Consider the following 22246-nt stretch of genomic DNA (forward strand, 5'->3'; position numbering starts at 1 on the left):
TCAAGCCAGGGTTGTAATTTGAAGGCTGGTGAGTAGGTCAGGGATTATCCTTAGGTATTTACTGAGATATTGGGAAAACTCTAACTATTGTGGATTTGAGGGATCTTCATTGAAATATGTGAATGGATCGCCAACCCCTGTCTAACATCAGCGAAATGCTGGCGACTTTAGGTGGTGTTAGTTTCTTCACGTCTTTGGATATCTCTTCACCCTACCATCTGGTTGAATTGCGTAGGGATTCTAGATATCTCACATCGCTTGCCAGGCATGAAGGAGCGTATCGCTGTGTCCGCATGCCATTTGGTCTGGCGTCGACATCAGCTGTGTTCCAGAAAATAATGAAAAATTTGTTTAAAAATGCCACGTGGGTCATTTTCTTCCAAGATGGCATTTTGATATTTGGGAAGACGGAGTCTGAACATGATGACAGAGTGAGACATGTATTGGAAATCATAAAGGCTAGTGGGTTGACTATAAGGAAAGACAAATGCAAATTCTTCCAAGAATGGGTAGATTATTTGGGTCACCATGTATCAAGTAAGGGCGTAGAACCCAAAGTGAAGTTTCTAGAAGCCATCCAAATAGCGCCAAAACCCGAAGACAAAGACCAGCTTCCAAGACCAGCTTCCATCATTCCTTGGTTTAGTAGAGTACTATGCCAAATTTGTTAACAACTTCTCGACAAAACACAATGTTTACGCAAGCTTCTTGAAAACAAATGTGAGGAAAGTGTGGGATGAGGAATGTGAGATGAATTTTGATTGGATTAAAAGGGAGATCGTGCAAGCCCGTCCTCTTAAACCTTTTGACATAAATGATTTGTGCATTGTCTCCGCCAATTCAAGTAATGTGCTTATGCAAAGAAGGGTTGATGGGCATGAGGAAACCATTGCTTTTGCTTCCCGAACCAGAGGGGGTTTTTAAGTCACACATTCTACAATAGAAAAAGAGGCTTTGGCTTTGTGATGGGGAGTATAATTTAAGAACAATTTGTGGGGAAATACATTTGTTTTTTAAAGGATGAATCACAAACCGTTGGTAGACCTTTTCACCACAAAGTGGGGTGGAAAAGTGAAATTCAGATTGCAAAAATGTCCTTACAAGTTGGAATATGCGGCAAGGGTCAAGAATTATGTGACCAATTGTATGTCTAGATTACCACTTGACGAGTGTGAGGGGAATGACAAGACATTGGATGACCTTGAGATGGTGTTGTGAGTTCAGTTGATAACATTGTGAAGGGAGCTCTATCAGAGCAGAAGTGGTTGGAGGTGGTGTCAGCTGTCAAGGAGCTTCAGGATGTGGCAGAATTTGTTTTGAATGGTTGGCCCAACAACAAGGATACCCCTGCTGTTATAATTCTCTACAGGATAGTAGGTGAGGAACTGTTCACTGTTAAGAATATAATGCTAAGTGGTGGACAGTTAATTGTTACAGTGAGCTTGCACAGAAGATTTCTGGATTTGGCCCATGAAGTCCTGGAATTCACGCCATGAACTGTAAAGTAAGGGAAGATTTTTGGTGGCCCAGTGTAGACAAAGCTATTGAGCCCAATGTCCGTGAATGTTGCATGAATGTTCTTAGTGACAAGTCACATCCCTTGCCAGTCAGTCCTATTATTGCTAAGAAGACACCTTGGTGTAAGGTGGAATTTGACGTGGCAGGACCTTTTGGAATTATTGGTGGCACACTCAAGTATATTCTAGTCTTGATTGACTGCATGACGAAATAGCCCAAAGTGAAGTTTGTAGATAACATAAACTCAGGTGTGACCATCAAATTCTGTAGGGAGTTATTTATGACAGGAGGATTCCTTGAGGACTTGGTGATCAACAAGGGCAAACAAATGGTATCCATGGAAATGAAAATTTTCATTGTAAAATATGGCATAAAACACATTCTAACTTCTTTAGACCATCCCTGAAGCAATGGTTTGCTTGAGAGACTTAATCGAGGGATACAACTGGCACTTATCAAAGGGTTGTATTGGCAAGCAGCGATTGATGATATGTGGTGAGCCTCCCTGGGAGGCTCCTGAGATCCGTCTCGCAGAAAAAACTTGTGACTCCCAGTTTTCGTATGACCAGATGGGGCGGCCGCTTCTTCTCGGTAGCGGGTGCTAAGCTATGGAATTCTCTACCCACCTTTATCTCCAATGCGGACTCTTATCCGTTTTTTAAAAAACATCTGTAAACCTGGCTTCCCATCTTAGGTTGTTGCAGGTGCGCTTCTTTCCTTTCTCCTCTTTTGTCTGCTATAGCGCCTTGACACCCTTGGGTATTAAGTGTGCTTTATAAGTAATATCATATCCTATCCTATGAGAATAATCCTTCATATTAGTACTGAGATAGCCCTGTTTACAATATTGAGAGTTAGGATCTAAATTTAAGAAAGAATGGCTGTCCAGGAAAACTATAGATTTGCGGAAAATGGCAGGGTGGTGGATGTAAGAACTGTGGTGCAGAAGAAATACAGTGTTATGGAGAGTTGTCACAGGGCGTTAGATATTAAAATTTTCATTGTAAAATATGGCATAAAACACATTCTAACTTCTTTAGACCATCCCTGAAGCAATGGTTTGGTTGAGAGACTTAATCGAGGGATACAACTGGCACTTATCAAAGGGTTGTATTGGAAAGCAGCGATTGATGATATGTGGTGAGCCTCCCTGGGAGGCTCCTGAGATCCGTCTCGCAGAAAAAACTTGTGACTCCCAGTTTTCGTTTGACCAGATGGGGCGGCCGCTTCTTCTCGGTAGCGGGTGCTAAGCTATGGAATTCTCTACCCACCTTTATCTCCAATGCGGACTCTTATCCGTTTTTTTAAAAACATCTGTAAACCTGGCTTCCCATCTTAGGTTGTTGCAGGTGCGCTTCTTTCCTTTCTCCTCTTTTGTCTGCTATAGCGCCTTGACACCCTTGGGTATTAAGCGTGCTTTATAAGTAATATCATATCCTATCCTATGAGAATAATCCTTCATATTAGTACTGAGATAGCCCTGTTTACAATATTGAGAGTTAGGATCTAAATTAAACAAAGAATGGCTGACCAGGAAAACTATAGATTTGCGGAAAATGGCAGCGTGGTGGATGTAAGAACTGTGGTGCAGAAGAAATACAGTGTTATGGAGAGTTGTCACATGGCGTTAGATATTAAAATTGGAGACTGGGTAAGGATTAAGAGACCTGGTTTTGTTCATAAGGGTTTGTCACGGTTTTCTGCACCCATTTGTGTGAAAGAGGTTAAATATCATGTAGTAGTGTTGGAAAATGGTAAAACATGGAACAAATGTTTTGTCTCAGTAGTGTCAGAATCCAAAGCTGCGTATGTGGGCAGCAAAATGGGGATTCAATTTGATTCTGCGTTTCACAACCAATGTTCCGATAAGGATATTTCACGTAGAGTAAGATCAAGCTGGAGAAGTTTAAAGAATATGTCATGTATTTACCATATTCTTTTGAGTTCTGTATTCTTGAATACATTATTTTGTATTGTGTATTTCAGTTCTAGGTATTTTTTATTCCGAAACTTACTCTTTTATTCTTATTCTTTAAGGTTGATTTCAGTGCATTGTTAATTTGTTTCATTTTGTGAAGGAAGGGGGGGTGTTGGGATGTGTGCCGGGCTGGGCTGGGACAGCATGGAATGGTGAGTGGTTGGAATGTAAGTAACTCAATGAGTTTTTCGCATAGAACTCTATCTGGTGTTCTTACGACAGTTGCTACCGGGGCGTTGGACTGACAGGCGAATAATGCTATCACTCTTACCTCTACGCCTGTAGCTTCCTTTTAAAGACCTAATTTCCTCAGGCACTCTCTTTCTACCTCCTAACAGCCAATCTCAGCTGTGCAAGACGCAACAACTGAGGAGGAGGATTTAAGGGACTGGAGGCCTAATGCACAAAATGTGTTGGCCTTCACAAACTCTCCGATTCGGTAAATCAGAGGGTTTGCGAACACTAAACCTTTTTTCAAATGTACTTAGCTCATTTAGTGTTCCAAATGCAGCAAAACGTTTTTTGTTTTTTTCTAAAAAGAAAATGTTGTCTTCCTGTTTTGCCTGCCTCGGGCAGGAAACAAGTTCAAACAGTATCTCCTCTTTTAAGAGTGAATTAAGGTAGGCATTATTGCGCCATTTAATTTTCAGGGGCGTAGTAATCAATAGTGCAGATACAGGGGCAGCAGTGACAAGCATCCAGAGGGGCCCACTGGAGCAAAATGGTATTTTGTGGTATTTTTATAACTGTGTGTTGCCCTTAGTTAGGTTTACAGTGTACAAATCACGAATGCATACATACATGCATTATAGCTACATTTTCATAGTTAATGTAGAGTGGCTACCCAGTTTGCTTTTTTTTTTGTGTACTGTTGGACCCGGCCTCGCGGCGTGGTCCTTAACCCCCTGGATTGTGGCCGTTCCCCGCCCCGGCCTTCACGGGCCACCCGTCTGAACTACACCAAGGCCCTTCACCCGGAGCTGCACGTGGTCGCATACTCCTCGTGGCTCCGCCATCTTGTTGGCCTCCACGTCACACCGTGCACCAGCCGGCGCGACCCCGCTCAACCCGGCCTCGACCCCAGCGAAGCCCCGACATCGAGGCACCACGAACTAGCCAGGGGGTGCCGCAGGAACCATTCATCGCCCCCGGCGGAGGACAGTATCGATGGGACCCCCAACTGTCCTCCCCTCTCGAGGTGTGATCGCCCTGCAACTCCCATGGGCCTGGCGCCTCTCCTGCTGGGCGTCTGGCCACCTCCACCCGGCCACTCCGCCCCCTCGGGCGCATAGGTCCGGACATCAAAGGGCTCCAGACCTATATCTGGGGCGACCCCACCACAGCTCGGCAGTTGTATCCCGGAGTCGAGAGCCCTGCTGATTGAATCGCGGCTGACCCTACGGAGAAGAACTCTTGTCGGAACCATCACGAGCCCTGCGGACTGCGTCGCGGCTCCTTCTTGTGAACACTTTAAAGCCACCTGGACCATCGGAGCCCTGCTGACGCTGTCGCGGCCCAACCTCGCTGAAACCTTCCTCGGAGCCCTGCTGACGACGTCGCGGCTCGAGCCGAGCAGAAACCATCTTGAGAGCCCTGCTGATTGAATCGCGGCTCTCCACGAACTGTACGCCAGAGCCCTGCTGACGCCGTCGCGGCTCGACCCCTCCGAGGTCGGAGGTCCTCCAGCTTGAGGATAAGAACTGGGCCCCAGGTACCCTCGTACCGCACTCCTGCCAAAGACTGTCCCGCTACCCCTACCCTTCCAAAGAGACACTGAGACTTTTGGTGGATCCCTCGATCCCTTCGTGTAAATATTGACCTCGTAACCTTTTTATTGCTGATAAAGAATTGCTTGTCATCAGACAACCTCCTTGAGTCCTGTGTGGTGGTGTTACTGTGCTAGTACGTGATAGGAGAAGGATCTCACAGGGGACTTCTCGGCAGCGCTCGGCTACTTCGTGCAGTGAGAGGGCCCCCCCTTCGTGGTCTCGCCGACTCCTCGGGGTCCGCCCTCCAACATTTGGTGGCCAGCGACGGGATCCGAGCCGAATGCAGTACGTACCAGCCAGTACCCACTAGCTACCCATCCAAACGAATAGCATCATGAGCAGCCAGGAAAACTACGCGACAATGGAGTTCCAGCCCGAACGGCTGGAAGAATATACGCACAAAGAACTAAAACAGTTCTGCAAAGACAAAGGCATTGCAACCACCAGCCTAGGTACCAAAGAAGAGATGCAGAAAGCTCTGAGGGCATGGCTGGGGGCCGGGGCAGGCCCCTCCCAGGAAGAAGGGCCCTTGCCCCTGACGGAGACCGCAGCAACCGCACTGACTCCGGCAACCGGAGGAAGAAAGAGCCTAGAAACCGGCCTCTCCGAAGAAGAAATACGAGAGCGGGAAAAGGTCCGGAGCCACGAGCTAGAACTCGCCCGACTGCGGCTGGACGGCGAACTCCAGCTGGCAGAAAAGAAACTGGCCCTCGAGCAGCTACGCCTTCAAGAAGAGATAGAAGAGAAGAGACGACACCGGGAGTTGGAGGAAAAGAAACTAACTCTTGAGCACGAGCGCAGTCTCAAGGAACTCGAGATCAAGGCCAAGAACGGAGGGACCGACACCCCCAGTACTAGAGACACTCTACCGCCTTCCGAGGCCAAGGTACATATCCCGAAAGAGGTCGTCAAGGAGTATTACAAGAATGACGACATCCAACAATGGATTAAGGCCTACGAGGTGGCCATGACCTCCCATCGGGTGCCCCGAAAAGACTGGGGCGCAGGCCTGTGGGGGCGATTCCTGAGTGAAGGACGGGACACGCTGCTCCAGCTACCGGAGGAGGTTATGACCTCCTACGATCACATGAAGGAGGCCCTGCTCACCCGCTACGGGCTAACAGCGGAAATGTACCGCCAGCGGTTCAGAGACTGCAAGAAAATCCCGGGTACCACATGGGTGGAATATGTGGACTTTTTCAGTCGGGCCCTAGAAGGGTGGATCAAAGGAAGCAAAGTAACCACCTACGGGCAGCTGGTCGACCTCATCGTGTGGGAACACCTTTCCAACAATTGCTTCGTGGAACTGAGACAGCACCTCCTCGACAGCAAAATGACCGACCCGCGAAAACTTGCTGTCGAGGCCGATCGATGGGTCAACTCCCGGGTCCCCCGGAGCTCAATGGGGGAGTACCAGAGGAACCACAACGGACCCCCACGCCAGCGCGGTGGGGGGGGAGGGCCGAACAGGAACCGAGACCCTCCCGCCGGGGCCCCCAGGAGCCCCCCTCGAGGGCCACCGCAGCCACATCTCTCCCCGAGCCTAGCCCGAAGGGTGGGCCCGGCCCGACCCGGACCACGACCCCCAGTGACCTGCTATGGCTGCCAACAAACCGGACACTTTGCCAGCGATCCGGCCTGCCCTCTGAACCGAAGAAACGGGGCCGGCGGGCCCCCGCCCCGGCAGCTGACAGCCGCCGCCTTGGGGGGAGGAGAAGAGGAAGAGGAGGCCCTCGACCGAGAGAACACTGAGTGGGAGCCGGCAGCCATGTCCCTGGTCTGCCTGGGTAGCCGAGAGATGGTACCCTGCGCCCCCATCCCAACCAACACCCAGAAGTACCGGCAGCAGGTCACGGTCAACGGACAACGGGCCGAAGCCCTTCGCGACACGGGCGCCAGTATCACCGCTGTCCGCTGCCACCTGGTGACCCCTGAACAGATTCTACCGAATGTGCTGTGCCCCGTACGGACGGCCGACAACAGTGAAAGCCTATGCCAGATGGCCCTGGTCCCCTTCGAGTGGGGAGGGGTGACGGGCCTGCTGAAGGTGACAGTGCGCGACGACGCCCCGGTCGACTGTCTCCTGGGGAACGACTTGGAAAGTTCCCCCTGGGCTCAAGTAGAGCGACGAGAGCACCTCCGAATGTTGGGACTGGCTGATTGGGCCTGTGCCATCACCCGGTCCATGACCGCCCAGGCCCCCCGCTCATCCTCGACCTCCGGGACCGCCCAACCCGAGGGGCTCACACCCCCTCCCACCAGCAGCGAGGAGGAGGCGGACACCGACCCTGGGCCCAGCGAATCCTCCCCCGAAGAGATGGCTTCTCCGAGCGTCCTACCAGAGCTGACGCACTGGCAACACGAAGGGGGCCCCACCCGAGAGCAGTTCCAGCAAGAGCAACAGTCCTGTCCCTCTCTCGAAGGGGTCCGACAACAGGCGGCCGCGCAAGCCAACGGTGACCAGACCGGCACCCACTGGATCTACTGGGCCGAGGGCCTGTTGTACAGTGAACAGAAAGTAGCAGAACTCGGGGCCAGCCGCGTGTTGGTGGTCCCCCTCCGCTTCCGGGAGTTCCTTCTCAACCTGGCCCATGATGTGCCCCTCGCCGGACACTTGGGGCAAGACAAAACGTACAGTCGTCTGGTGACCCACTTCTACTGGCCCCGGATGCGGAGAGATGTGGACAACCACTGCCGGTCCTGCCAGACCTGCCAAGCCAGCGGAAAGACGGGGGGTCGGGTCAAGGCCCCCCTCCAGCCCTTTCCCGCCGTCAGCACCCCGTTCGAACGGGTCGGAATCGATATTGTGGGACCCCTGGACCCCCAAACCGCCCTGGGCCACCGCTTCATCCTGGTCCTCGTGGACCACGCCACCAGGTACCCGGAGGCGGTCCCGCTAAGAACTATAATGGCCCCTGTGGTAGGCCGGGCCTTGATGGGGATCTTCTCCCGAGTGGGATTCCCCAGCGAAGTGGTGAGCGACCGCGGCACGAACTTTATCTCAAGGTACATGCGGTCCCTGTGGCAACAGTGCGGGGTCACATACAAGTTCACGACCCCCTATCACCCTCAGGGGAACGGACTGGTTGAGCGGTTCAACCGAACATTAAAAGGGATGATCCAGGGCCTGGAAGAACCCCTCCGGCGGAAATGGGATGTCCTGCTGCCCTGCCTCCTGTTTGCCTATCGGGAGGTCCCGCAGAAGTCCTTGGGGTTCAGCCCGTTTGAACTATTGTATGGACACCCGGTCCGCGGACCGCTCAGCCTGGTCAAGGAGGGCTGGGAGATGAAACCCCGAGGCGCCCCTCCTGACGTCTACCGATACCTCCTGACCCTCCGAAACCAGACCCGCAAGTTCCGAGCCATGGCCGAAGCCAACCTCGAGGCCAGCCAGGAGGACATGAAGCGGTGGTACGATCGCAACACCTCTACTGTAGAATTCGAGCCAGGTCAGAAAGTATGGGTCATGGCCCCGGTCGAACCCGGCGCTCTCCAGGACAAGTGGACCGGGCCCTTCAAGGTGGTGGAGAAGAAAAGTCCCGTCACCTATCTGGTCGATCTGGAGTCCCCCCGGAACCCCCTCCGGGTCCTACATGCTAACAGGCTAAAACCCCACTTCGCCCGGACCGAACTGAGCCTGCTGCTGGCGACCGACGAGGGGGGCGAGGACGACTCCGAGCCCTTGCCCGACCTCTTGCAATCCGACATTCACGATGGATCGATCGAAGGGGTCCAACTCGCCTCGTCCCTGACCCCGGAACAGCGCAACGACTGCCAGCAATTACTGCGGGACTACACAGCCCTCTTCTCTCTCACCCCGGGGTGACCCACTGGTGCGTCCACGACGTCGACACCGGGGAGAGCCCCCCCATACGACACAGAGCCTACCGGGTGCCTGACCGAGTGCGGGCCTGCATCCAGGCCGAAGTAGCGAAGATGCTGGCCCTGGGGGTCATCGAGCCTTCCGACAGCCCGTGGGCCAGCCCTGTCGTCCTGGTGCCCAAGGCCGCAGCTCCCGGTCACCCCCCGGAGTTGCGATTCTGCGTGGACTACCGAGCCCTGAATACAGTAACCAAGACAGACGCACACCCGATACCCCGGGCCGACGAACTCATCGACCGCCTAGGGGCCGCTCGCTACTTGAGCACGCTGGACCTCACCGCCGGGTACTGGCAAATCCAGCTCACCCCCGGCGCACAAGAAAGATCCGCCTTTTCGACTCCGGATGGGCATTACCACTTTCGGGTGATGCCCTTCGGAATGAAGAACGCCCCGGCCACCTTCCAGAGACTGGTGAACAAGGTTTTGGCCGGGCTTGAGGCCTTCAGCGCGGCCTACTTAGATGATATTGCCGTGTACAGCAACCACTGGGCCGAGCACCTCCGTCACCTGAAGGCCGTCCTGGCCGCCCTCCAGCAGGCCGGGCTCACAATCAAGGCCAGCAAATGTCAAATCGGCCACGGATCCGTGACCTACCTGGGCCATCAAGTGGGGAGCGGGCAGGTGGCCCCCCTCCAAGCGAAGATAGAGGCCATCAAGACCTGGGAACCCCCCACTACCCAGACTGCTGTCCGGGCCTTCCTGGGCCTCACCGGATACTACCGGCGGTTTATCCGGGACTATGGGAGCATTGTTGGCCCCCTCACGGAGTTAACGTCCAAAAAGCAGCCCAAGAAGGTACACTGGACACCCCGCTGCCAAACAGCCTTCGACACCCTAAAAACAGCCCTGTGTACTGCTCCGGTGCTGCAGGCCCCGGACTACCAGAAGGAGTTCGTGGTACAGACGGACGCCTCCGAGTATGGGATCGGGGCCGTCCTATCCCAAGCCGACGAAAAGGGGCTCGACCGACCAGTGGCCTTCATCAGCCGACGACTACTGCCCCGAGAGCAACGCTGGAGCACTATTGAGCGCGAGGCCTTCGCTGTGGTGTGGGCCCTCAAGAAGCTCCGGCCCTACCTCTTTGGCGCCCACTTCCGGGTCCAGACCGACCACCGGCCCTTGCAATGGTTAATGCGAATGCGGGGCGAGAACCCCAAGCTGCTGCGATGGTCCATCTCGCTACAAGGGATGGACTTTGACGTCGAACACCGGCCCGGCAATGACCACGCCAACGCCGACGGCCTGTCCCGCTTCTTCCGCCTTGACGAGGAGAATCCCCAAGGAGATGGGTGACTCTCCATGCCTTCGGCTGGGGGGGACGCCTGTTGGACCCGGCCTCGCGGCGTGGTCCTTAACCCCCTGGATTGTGGCCGTTCCCCGCCCCGGCCTTCACGGGCCACCCGTCTGAACTACACCAAGACCCTTCACCCGGAGCTGCACGTGGTCGCATACTCCTCGTGGCTCCGCCATCTTGTTGGCCTCCACGTCACACCGTGCACCAGCCGGCGCGACCCCGCTCAACCCGGCCTCGACCCCAGCGAAGCCCCGACATCGAGGCACCACGAACTAGCCAGGGGGTGCCGCAGGAACCATTCATCGCCCCCGGCGGAGGACAGTATCGATGGGACCCCCAACTGTCCTCCCCTCTCGAGGTGTGATCGCCCTGCAACTCCCATGGGCCTGGCGCCTCTCCTGCTGGGCGTCTGGCCACCTCCACCCGGCCACTCCGCCCCCTCGGGCGCATAGGTCCGGACATCAAAGGGCTCCAGACCTATATCTGGGGCGACCCCACCACAGCTCGGCAGTTGTATCCCGGAGTCGAGAGCCCTGCTGATTGAATCGCGGCTGACCCTACGGAGAAGAACTCTTGTCGGAACCATCACGAGCCCTGCGGACTGCGTCGCGGCTCCTTCTTGTGAACACTTTAAAGCCACCTGGACCATCGGAGCCCTGCTGACGCTGTCGCGGCCCAACCTCGCTGAAACCTTCCTCGGAGCCCTGCTGACGACGTCGCGGCTCGAGCCGAGCAGAAACCATCTTGAGAGCCCTGCTGATTGAATCGCGGCTCTCCACGAACTGTACGCCAGAGCCCTGCTGACGCCGTCGCGGCTCGACCCCTCCGAGGTCGGAGGTCCTCCAGCTTGAGGATAAGAACTGGGCCCCAGGTACCCTCGTACCGCACTCCTGCCATAGACTGTCCCGCTACCCCTACCCTTCCAAAGAGACACTGAGACTTTTGGTGGATCCCTCGATCCCTTCGTGTAAATATTGACCTCGTAACCTTTTTATTGCTGATAAAGAATTGCTTGTCATCAGACAACCTCCTTGAGTCCTGTGTGGTGGTGTTACTGTGCTAGTACGTGATAGGAGAAGGATCTCACAGGGGACTTCTCGGCAGCGCTCGGCTACTTCGTGCAGTAAGAGGGCCCCCCCTTGGTGGTCTCACCGACTCCTCGGGGTCCGCCCTCCAACATGTACATTTTATTTTTGATTTTTCATAGCATCATACACATCAACTCACATTCCCACCTCTGGTGGATTGAGTAATTAAGTTAATAACAAAGCATTGAAGAAAGAGCAGCTGATGTTACATTTCATTTACATCCAATAGAACATAAGAGTAACAACAGAGAAAATGTTTGACAATACGTATTGCCTCAAAATTATGCAGTGGTTCAGCATAGCCGAGGTTCTCTTTATTTTTACCACGTATATTCGCCCATTTGGTATTAAGTGTGCTTTAGGGAGGGTGCCTATGAGTATTTTTCCTCTGCAATGGAGTCAAGTGTGAGGAGGTAAGCCCTCAGTGACAGTCAGATATCTCGGGGCCTAGAGGTGGGTGGTTGGAGAGAAGCATAAAGCTTGCTGTTTTTGTCACAATATATTAGACCTTGAATCCACGCTTCTGAGGTAGGTGTTTGTTTGTTGGTATGGCTACTTCCCGTTAGCAAATAGTAAGGCAATTGCTACAAAGAGGCGTATTAATTTGGACAAGTTGTGCACAAAGCCTTTCAGGGCTAGCAAGGGGAAGCGTTCTATGGCAGTGGTGTCATGAGAGTAAGTTTGGCAAAGATCTCTCTCCGATATGAGGCGATCTTATCATAAGTCCATGTCATATATGCCTAGTCTGCTGACAATGTCTGGCATTTCGGGCAACCAGATAATCGAGTTGGATCTATATGTGCCAGCTTAGCCAGTGTGACATACGCTCGTTGGAGAAAAGTTGTAGTGTACCATCATATGGCCATGGTTGAAGGATATTAAGCGTGTCTGCATGCAGCAACTGTGCCATACCTTATCTGTTATGTGGTGTCCTAGATCTCCCTCCCAGGCAGTTCTTAGTTTTGAGTCGTGGGTAGGTAAAAGGTTCAAACTAGCATGATACAGCTTTACAATTAACCGGTCTCCTTCTAGGTCAGTAATTATCGATGTTAGTGGTGAAAATCCCTCCTGCGCCAATTGGTACGATGGTACCTGGGCTCTGAGTGCCCTCTGGAGCCTCTGCAAAACAAAACGGTCCATACAGGGAGCTCCATGGAAGTGTTCATCATCCATGCAGGAAAACACGTGCCTGTCAGTGAAAAGATCCCCAAAGGTGTGCAATGAGTATTTCAGAAGGATGCATTGAACTAGCTTCTCCTCCTTTATGGGTAGCCAGGTGTTGGCAGCCAGAGGTATCTCGGGAGAATACAGGTTTCTGCCACCCAGCAGTCGGAACAGTCTGTGCTAAGCCCAGGTAGTCGTAGACAATGTTTGCACATCACCTGGATCTCGTAGAGGTCCTATCAATAATAGGACTTTTAGGGGGTTAGGGCAGCGAGATCTATCTAGGGCCTAGCATATGGTGTTCGTATGTCTGTATGGTACCAATGTGTGGCAAAACTGCACTGTGCTACCAGATAGTATAGGTGCATATGGGGAACTCCCAGGCCCCCACCTTTGTATGGGAGAACTAGAGTATTCCATCCTATTCACGGTTGTTTGCTCCCCCAAACTAGTCATGTGAGTATACTACAGAGTGTTGCAAAAACATTTATTGGTTAATGGAATGGGAATGTTGTGAAAAAGGTACAAAAATTGGGGCAGTACCACCATTTTCATGATAGCAATGCGGCCTGCCATTGTTAGAACAAGGTGGCTCCATCTTTCTACTTGGGTAGTCAATTTATCTTCTGCCGGGCCATAGTTGAGACGTATGATCTGGTTTCTATCTATATCGATATGAAATCCCAGGTATCGGACAGATGTATTGCACCACTTCAAGGGAAATTTGTGGCAAGTTTGTGTGGTTACTGCGGTCAGAGGGAGTATTTCTGACTTGGTCCAGTTTATATGAAGAACAGATTGCGATCCATAGCGAGTGATCTCATGAAGTATAGGTGCTAGGTATCTCGGGAGAATACAGGTTTCTGCCACCCAGCAGTCGGAGCAGTCTGTGCAAGGCCCAGCTAGTCGTAGACAATGTTTGTACATCACCTGGATCACATGAAAGTCCCATCGATAATAGGACTTTTAGGGGGGTTAGGGCAGCGAGATCTATCTCGGGCCTTGCATATGGTTTTCATAGGTCCGTATGGTACCAATGTGTGGTAAAACTGCACTGTGCTACCAGATAATATAGGTGCATATGGGGAACTCTCAGGCCCCCACATTTGTATGGGAGTACCAGAGTATTCAATCCTATTTTGGTTGTTTGCCCCCCCAAACTAGTCATGTGAGTATTATACGGAGCGTTGCAAAAAATGTATTGGTTAATGGAATGTGAATGTTCTGAAAAATATACAAAAATTGGGGCAGTACCACCATTTTAATGATAGCAATGCTGCCTGACATTAATAGAGGAAGGTTGAGTAGTCAATTTATCTTCTGCTGGGCCATAGTTGAGACGTATGGTCTGATTTTTATCTCTATGGATATAAAATCCCAGGTATCGGACGGATGTATCGCACCACTTCAAGGGAAATTTGTGGCATGGTCGTGTGTTTACTGTGGTTAGGGTGAGTATTCCAGACTTGGTCCAGTTTATATGTAGAGCAGATAGCGATCCATAACGAGTAATCTCACGAAGTATAGGTGCTAGGTTTTCAACTGGGTGACGTACATAAAGGATAATATCGTTGGCATGTAGCATGACTAGGAGCGGGTTGGGTTTAAACTGTAGACCCCTATGTAGATGTGGCACCAGTGGGTCCATCACTATGATGAACATTAACGGTGAGGGGGGGGCACCCCTGTCTTGATCCTCGTGATATTGTAAACAGGGCCGTCAGCGTGCCGCTAACCATATTGCAGGTCATTGGTTGCACGTAGAGGAGGGCGATGAGTGATGTAAACACGCAAGGGAATCCCATCTAATGGAGGGTGGCATCGAGAAAGGGCAATTCCAGCAAACCGAACACTTTTTCAGCGTATAATAATGCGGCTACTACTGGAACCGTGGGTGAGATTCTATTGAGTACTGTGAAAACTGTGTGCACATTAATTGCTGTTGATCTGTGTGGGACAAATCCCGAAAGTGCTGGTGATATTATTTGTTCCATTAATAATGCAAGGCGAGTCGCCAGCAGCTTTGCTAAAATTTTATTGTCAAAATTTAACAAGGATAATGGTCGATAAGAGCCACAGTTGAAAGGGTCTTTGTCCGGCTTCAGAAGTAGCGTAATTGGGGCTTCACAGGGAGTGGGTGGAACCACACCTTTTCTAGCACTTCAGAATACATTTCCAGAAGATATGGTGCCAATATATGTTTATATGCTTTGCAAAAGGCACCTTTAAGGCCATCCAAGTCGGGGCGCTTTAGATCCATCCATTGCATCTATCCCTGAACGATCTCTTCAGCGATGAAAGGTTCACTAAGAAACTGCTGGTGTGCTGAAGTAAGCCACATCATAGCCACTTCTTCTAGATAATTGGGTATTTCTGCTTCACTTCCACCCAGTCACAAAGTGTATAGATTAGTGTAATAGTCAAGCAACTCTGCCTGTATAATCAATGCATCTGTAACATGAGTGCCATCAGGCCTCTGCAGTCCTGATATATCGGATTGACCCCTGGATGGTTGTAGTAGTCGAGCTAATGTAGAGCCCAGCCTCTATCCCTCCCCATATTTTCAGGCTTTGGCGTATTTCCGAAGGTAATTGGCCTCCCTCTCCACTGTCTCTCTGATATCCGTAGATTGTTGTAGGGCTGTCGTCTGATCTAATGTCGCCAGTTCCACCTCTATTCAGGACAATGAACCACAGTTGTCCCTGTAGTACCCCCTGCATGCTTGGAAATGCAGACACCTCATGTGTATGCCTCAAAGTCTCCCCCAGTGTAGCCTGGTAGTCAACAGTGTCCTTAATGATTTCAAAGTATTCGATAATAGTAGCGGGGAGTTCGGAGCGGAATAATTAATCGTGAACCATGTTTGGAAATCTCCATTTGCCGCTCAACACCCGCCTGGGCATGTGCAAGGTCATTACTACTTGGAAATAGTCTGATAGAGTACGTGGAAGGCGTGTAACAGATTGAATCCATGGGATGAGCGTGGCTGATAGGAGCCAATAATCTAGTTGGGTCCAAGTATCGTGTTGCCCTGAATGAAATGTGTAGGTGGACTTGGTAGGGTTTTGCTGGCACCAGGTATCCACTAATGTATATGTGTTGCATATGTCTCGCAGAATGCGCCAAGAGCAGGGTTTTCCCGACGGGGTCTGTGTAGTGTTATCTAACCTTGCATCTAAGAGCATATTAAGTTCTACCTTATAAAAATGTGGTCCACCTCTACCTGATCAATCTATGTCTGCACTTTTTGGTGCTGAGATATTGACCAACAGTACGCAGTACCCTAGCATGTGCCCCACCTTCTGTGTCAGTGTGTATATTGTACGGTTGAAAAGGTAGTCGCTTATTAATAAAAATGGACACTCCCAAATTACCCATAGCCTATTCCTTCACAAACAACAGTGCTCCCGCGTATTCGCTGGTCGCAGCACGCCTCGCCCCGTAGAGGGATGGGAAGACCCCTATGATGAAGCATGACACCATGGGATTCATAGTGTGTGAGGGGTATTTTAAAAACACTTAGTGCCTTCCCATGACAATTCATGGAGCACTTTACTTTATCTAGTATCACTAAAAAAAACTACAAATTAATAAATAAGTTTCACTTTCACTAGAATGAATAGCCATAGTGTAGAGTCGATTAACCTGTCATGAATTGGAGTTGCATCTGGTACGGAACAGTACAGTGGAGTGGTGTGTCGTAGAGTGTTGGAAAGTGTAGAGTGTTGTACAGTGGAGTATAGGGGCACAGAGTGTGATAAAGGGTTGTACAGTGTAGTGTAGGGGCACAGAGTGGAGTACAGTAAGGTGTAGTGGCACAGACAGTAGTATAATCTTGTACAGTCGAGTTACATAGAATGGAGCAGAGTGTGGTAAAATGGAACAGTGTAGTATAGTACCATAGAGTGGGTAAAGTGTTGTACAGTTGAGTAGAGTGTAATGGAGCCCAATGGAGTTGCATAGCGTAGAGTGGATTAGAGTAGAGTGAACTGGAGCCTACAGTGGAGTAAAGTGTTGTAGAGTGGAGTGGTGTGTTTTATAGTGAAGTAGACTGGCATGTTGTAGAGTGGCATAAAGTGTCGTAGAGTGAGTAAAGCAGAGTGCCTCAGAGTGGGTTACAGTATAATACAGTTGAGTGGTGAGGAGTAGAGTGTGGTACAGTATGGTAGCGTGGCATGGCATAGACTATCGTACAGTTGAGTGGTACAGAGTAACATACAGTGGAGTGGCATAGAGTACAGCAGTGGAGTGTAGTGGAGCATAGTGGAGTAGTGTCTCATAGAGAAGAGTATAGTAAAATGGAGTGGAGCGGCATAGAGAGAGTCGCATAGAGTGTACTAGATTGTCATATAGTGGTACAGAGTAAAGTAGAGTTCTGTAGACTGACATTGAAAAGAGTTTGTTGCACAGTGGAGTGTCAGAGAGTATAGTGTGGTAGAGTGGAGATGCGTAGACTGTTGATGAGTGGAGTCAGTGTTCTTGAGCGTAGTACAGTGGAGTGGCATGGAGTGGAGGGGAATTGGGTAGAATGGAGTGGTGTACACAGGAATAGCACTGAGTTAACTGACATACAATGGAGTAGCTTACAGTGGAGTGGTGTAGAGTGGCGTAGAAAGGAGTGTGGTAGGTAGAGTAGAGTGGAGTGGTGTACAGTGTAATAGCACATACTGGAGTGGTGTACAGTGGAATGGTGTAGAGTGGAACGGCATAGAGTGGTATAGCATAGAGTATAGTGGAGTAGACTGGAGTGGTGTAGACTGGAGTGGCGCAGAGTGGAGTGGCATACATTGGAATAAAGTACAGTTGAGTGGTGTAGAGTGCAGTGGTGTAAAGTGGAGTGTGATAGAATGGAGTACAGTGGCGTAGAGATTAGTGGTGTAGAGTGGAATACTGTTAAGTGGGGTGCTGTCGAGTGGACAGGAGTAGAGTGTAGTGGGCTAGACTGTAGTGGCATACAGTGTAATAGCATACAATAAAGTGGCGTAGAGTGTAGTAGCATAGAGTGAAGTGGCATACAGTGGAGTAGAGTGGAATAACATTGAGTGTAGAGGCGTACAATGGAGTGACATAGACTGGAGTGTCACAGTGGAACAGTGTAGAGTGGTGTGTTGTACAGTGGAATAGGATAGAATGCAGTAGCGCAGAGAGGAGTGACGCTCAGTGTAATAGCATACAGTTAAGTGTCAGAGTGAAGTGGCGTATAGTGGAGTGGTGTAGAGTAAAGTAAAGTGGAATAGCGTACAGTGGAGTGGTGTACAGTGGAGTGGTGTAGATTGGAGTGGCGTACAGTGGAGTGGCACACAATGGAATAGCATAGAGTGTAGTGTTACAAAGTGTAGTTGCGTACAGTGTGATAGTGTAGAGTGGAATAGCGTAGAGGGGAGTGGCATGCAGTGGAGTAGCATAGACTGGAGTGTCACAGAATGGATGGGTGTAGAGTGCAATAGCGTACAGTGGAGTGGTGTACAGTGGAGTGGGGTAGAGTGGATTAGCATAGAAGGGAGTGACTTATAGAGGAGTGATGTATAGTGGAGTGATGTATAGTGGAGTGATGTAGAATGTAATAACGTAGAGTGTAGTGGCATAGAGTGGGGTGGCATAGAGTGTAATGTGGTACTTGAAACCAGACGTAGCATGAAAGTGGGCAAACAGACGTAGCAGTAATGTGGCAGGAATATAGGTTATGAGGTGTAAATGGTAACTTTTTCGGTAGTAGGTGTAAATAGTAAGTAGTGTTAAAGTTGGCAGCAAAAGAGATATGTTTTCATCAGTGTAGGACGGACGAAAAGGCGGCAGATGCTTTACAAACTTGGGGCCTACTCCTTGCAGGGTTTGAAGAAGCAGGGAAGGGACACGAGTACCACTCACTGGACTCTGATGCTTGACAACACATTTTTTGCCTGTGGGAGGTGGGACATGTATTCTCGGAGAAGAGGCTTGGTCTATGCTCTCTATAGTGATGTTCTTCTCCTTATTTAATTACTTGTACGGATTTCCTGCAGTTGTATAACACATGTGGACGGATGGCTATGTCCTTGCAAAATGATGATGGTACGGAAGTTGCAATGCACTGCATGTTAAAATAGAACAAAATAAAATCTTTTAAAAAAGTTGTGTTAAAGTTATAAGTGTTAAACTACTTAGTTATATATTGTGCCGCAGCATATGCCGATGACAAGGGAGTATCTGATTGACCAATGGCTGTCTTTACAAAATATAAAAGCCAGTCATATAGGTTTCAGCACACTTATGCTGCATTCTGGGTTAGGGCCTTAGATATAGGTAAGTTTATTTTTGTTCCCTATTTATTACCAGTGGTACTAGGTAGTGAAATGTATTTATATTTTTCTTTATATTTTTACAACAGTTTATGGAGAACCGTGCTTTCTTAAAAAACAAAATTTAAATAGCGTGTTAACTTTGTAGGTATTACCCTGGTACTTTGTAGACTTTTTTCTAAAGAATGAAATATGTAGAAAATATACTGAGGTACACTATATTTGTAAAATATAGTGTAATTCAGTGTATTTGTAATTTTTTTACTTAAAAACAAAAATCCAAGTACCGCTGTATATCCTAGGCAGTACTGCGGTACTCTGTACATTTTTTTTCAAATATATAGAAACTTATAAATAATTTTCCTTACCTATCAATAAATCAATCAATCAGTCAGTCAGTACATTTCTAGAGCACACAACTCACCCGTGAGGCTCTCAAGGCGCTGGGGGAGGGGTGGGGTGCTGCTACTGCTCGAACAGCCACTTTAATAAAGAGGTAATATATAGGGAAAAAATATAAAAAACGTAATACTTACCTATATCTAAGAGTGTAAAGCAGAACATAGCCAAAGTGCTCTAAAAACAACAGTGCTGCCTTTAATTTTTGTAAAGGCAGTCATTAGCCAATCACATAATGCCTTGTTATCACTTTGTACCGTGGTAGTTTTGCAAAATACTGCGAAATTTCAGGACATTACCGCAAAAACAGATATCACAAAGTTAAAATACCTTATAACTTTAAAAATACTTACCCTACTTAACCCCAAAAAGGATCCTCTGCAAACCATAATCTCTATTCCAACCAAATTTGATTCAAATCTGTACAGCTGTTTTTCACTAAGTACAAACTCTATGGAAAATGCATTGGTGCCTTTTTTCTTTACACCCCCCCCCCCTTTTCTCAACAGAATTTTATTGAACTGAAGGAAAAATGCACTTTCAGTTGCACAATGTACACTGATGCTCCTATGGAATATCCAATTCAAACAAAGGGGACTTTAAGCACTGAGAATGTTACAAATCAACAATGCATAATATATTTGCAATCCAAGGCATATGCACATGAACGAAAAGGCTTGTCACAACTAAATTGGTGTACATCATGACAAATAAAGTAAGTATATAAAGGTAAATAAATAAAAAGTGATCAATGAAACACCCAGACCCAACTCCCCCCTCTCGTGGCACATCTCACCTCCCCCCCTGTTTCCCAAAAGAAGATCCTCCAGTGACCAGGCAACGGTGATAGGAATACGCACTTCTGAAAAGGCATTATGCGCTAGGAACAGAGCCCAACATTGAGGCTCAGCAATAATGCAGGAGAGTTGCAAACACAGCGGGGGGCTCAAACACCAAGTGATAAAGAATCTAGCAGGGAGGGCACAGTTAAGGGGACATTCAGTGGGAGGACTCATCTGCACTCTCAGTCTCATCTCCCCGAAAATCTGCCAGAATTACGTTCCAAGCCCTCGCCTGTTCCAAGGGGAGCCTGTCCTGGTGTGCTTCATGAAGCAAAGCGATACCCTCCCACATTGCCCATCATATTACATCTGCCTGCCAACTTTCAATCCGAGGACCCTCAGCATTCCTCCACATGTTAATAATTTTACTCTTAGCGAGTACCAAGGCCAGGTCTATGAAGCGGCTTGTGACTCTGTGTTAGAACCGGCGGTCTCTAGTTGGCAGAGGTATACACTTCTGACAAATAGGGACCCACCAACTCTAGTCAGGGCAAGGGGATTACACACTCAGATAACCCCTGCTACCCCCTTGGTAGCTTGGCAGAGCAGACAGGCTTATCTCAGAGGCAGTGTGTTAAGCATTTATGACCACATACAGTAATAAAGTGAATACACTACAGATGGACACGACACAGAAGTTATTACAAAAATAGGATTTTTATATAAGGCTTAGCACAAGACCAAATAACGACAAAAATATACCACAGTCTTAATAAATACTCTTTGGAAGGAAAAATAATAGTTCAAGTAAGGTTTCTTCTTGGCAAATAGTTCTTTAGCAAAGTATTCTTCTGAGCACAGTTCTTTGGCAACAATGTAACCCCCACAGGAGTCACACGACGTCGAGTCTACAAGATTCCCAAGGTTCGGCGTCGACCGCGAGGAGCGCTACGTCAAGCCTGGAGTTGCAACAGACCCCACAAGTACAGTACCTTGAGAAACGAAGAAAACGATGATCCACGGCGTCGAGATGTCGGCGTCGATCGTGCCTCGGAGTCGGGTCAATCCGCAGCGGCGTCGAGGGATGTCGGGCCGGAGCAGCGCTCACGGCGTCGAGAAGGGCGTCGAGTCGATGCGATCAGCAGCGGCGTCGGGAGGGGGTCGCTTGGAGGTGGAGCCGATACTCACTCCTCACTGGCGTCGATACCGGCGTCGAGACGGGGTCACTTGGAGCCGGGGCCGATACCCACTGCTCACTGGCGTTGCTGCTGGCGTCGATCGGGCCCGGCGGCCGGCGTCGAAGGCTCGGGACACTGGAGCCGTTACTCACAATGTCGAGCTGGATTCGGCGGCGTCGGCGGCGTCGAGACTGCAGATTTTCCCTTGTGTACTGGAAACAACACTTTCCAGCAATTCAGCAGATGGTGAAGTCCTTTGGCCCTGTGACTTCAACAGGAGACTGGCACTCTTCCAGTCCTTGGAGATTTCCTAGCAAGTGTTCAGAGAGTACACACCAAGTTCCTCTCTCCTTGTTCCTTGGCAAAAATAAAGAAGCAGCTTTCAGGTTCCTCCACAGCAAAACAGCACTCTGGCAGAAAGGGGAGGCAAGTCCTTAGATCAGCAGGCTTCTTGTCCTTGGTACAGGTTTCCTTGTCAGAAGTGATCTGAGTTCTTGGTTCAGGGGTCCTTCTCTTATACCCCATTTCTCCTTTGTTCCCTTTGTCCAAGCAGGGAAATTCCCACCATCTCAGGTTTGTTGTGGGTGTTGCCAGGCAGAGGCACCTGGCCTATTCACTGAGCAGGGCAGAGTCCTCAGCCGCCCAGCAGGAGGCGGAGCCAGTATTGTCACTGGCAGGAGCAGGGCTATCAGTCGCCCAGCAGGAGGTGGAGCCAGCATTGTGTCAGGCAGGGCAGGCTACTCTTTCCTCACTCTATGTGTAAATGCCTCATTCACCCCACACTGACTCATTCAGACCTCTGGAGCCACCCAGCCCCTGACACACACACCAAACCAGCAGAGACCGGTGGATAGTTGGACAAGAAAATAGCCACTTTCTAAAAGGGCTATTTTCAAACATAGAATTTAAAAACCAT

This window comes from Triturus cristatus, chromosome 6, assembly GCF_964204655.1.
Source record: "Triturus cristatus chromosome 6, aTriCri1.1, whole genome shotgun sequence".
Lineage (NCBI taxonomy): Eukaryota > Metazoa > Chordata > Amphibia > Caudata > Salamandridae > Triturus > Triturus cristatus.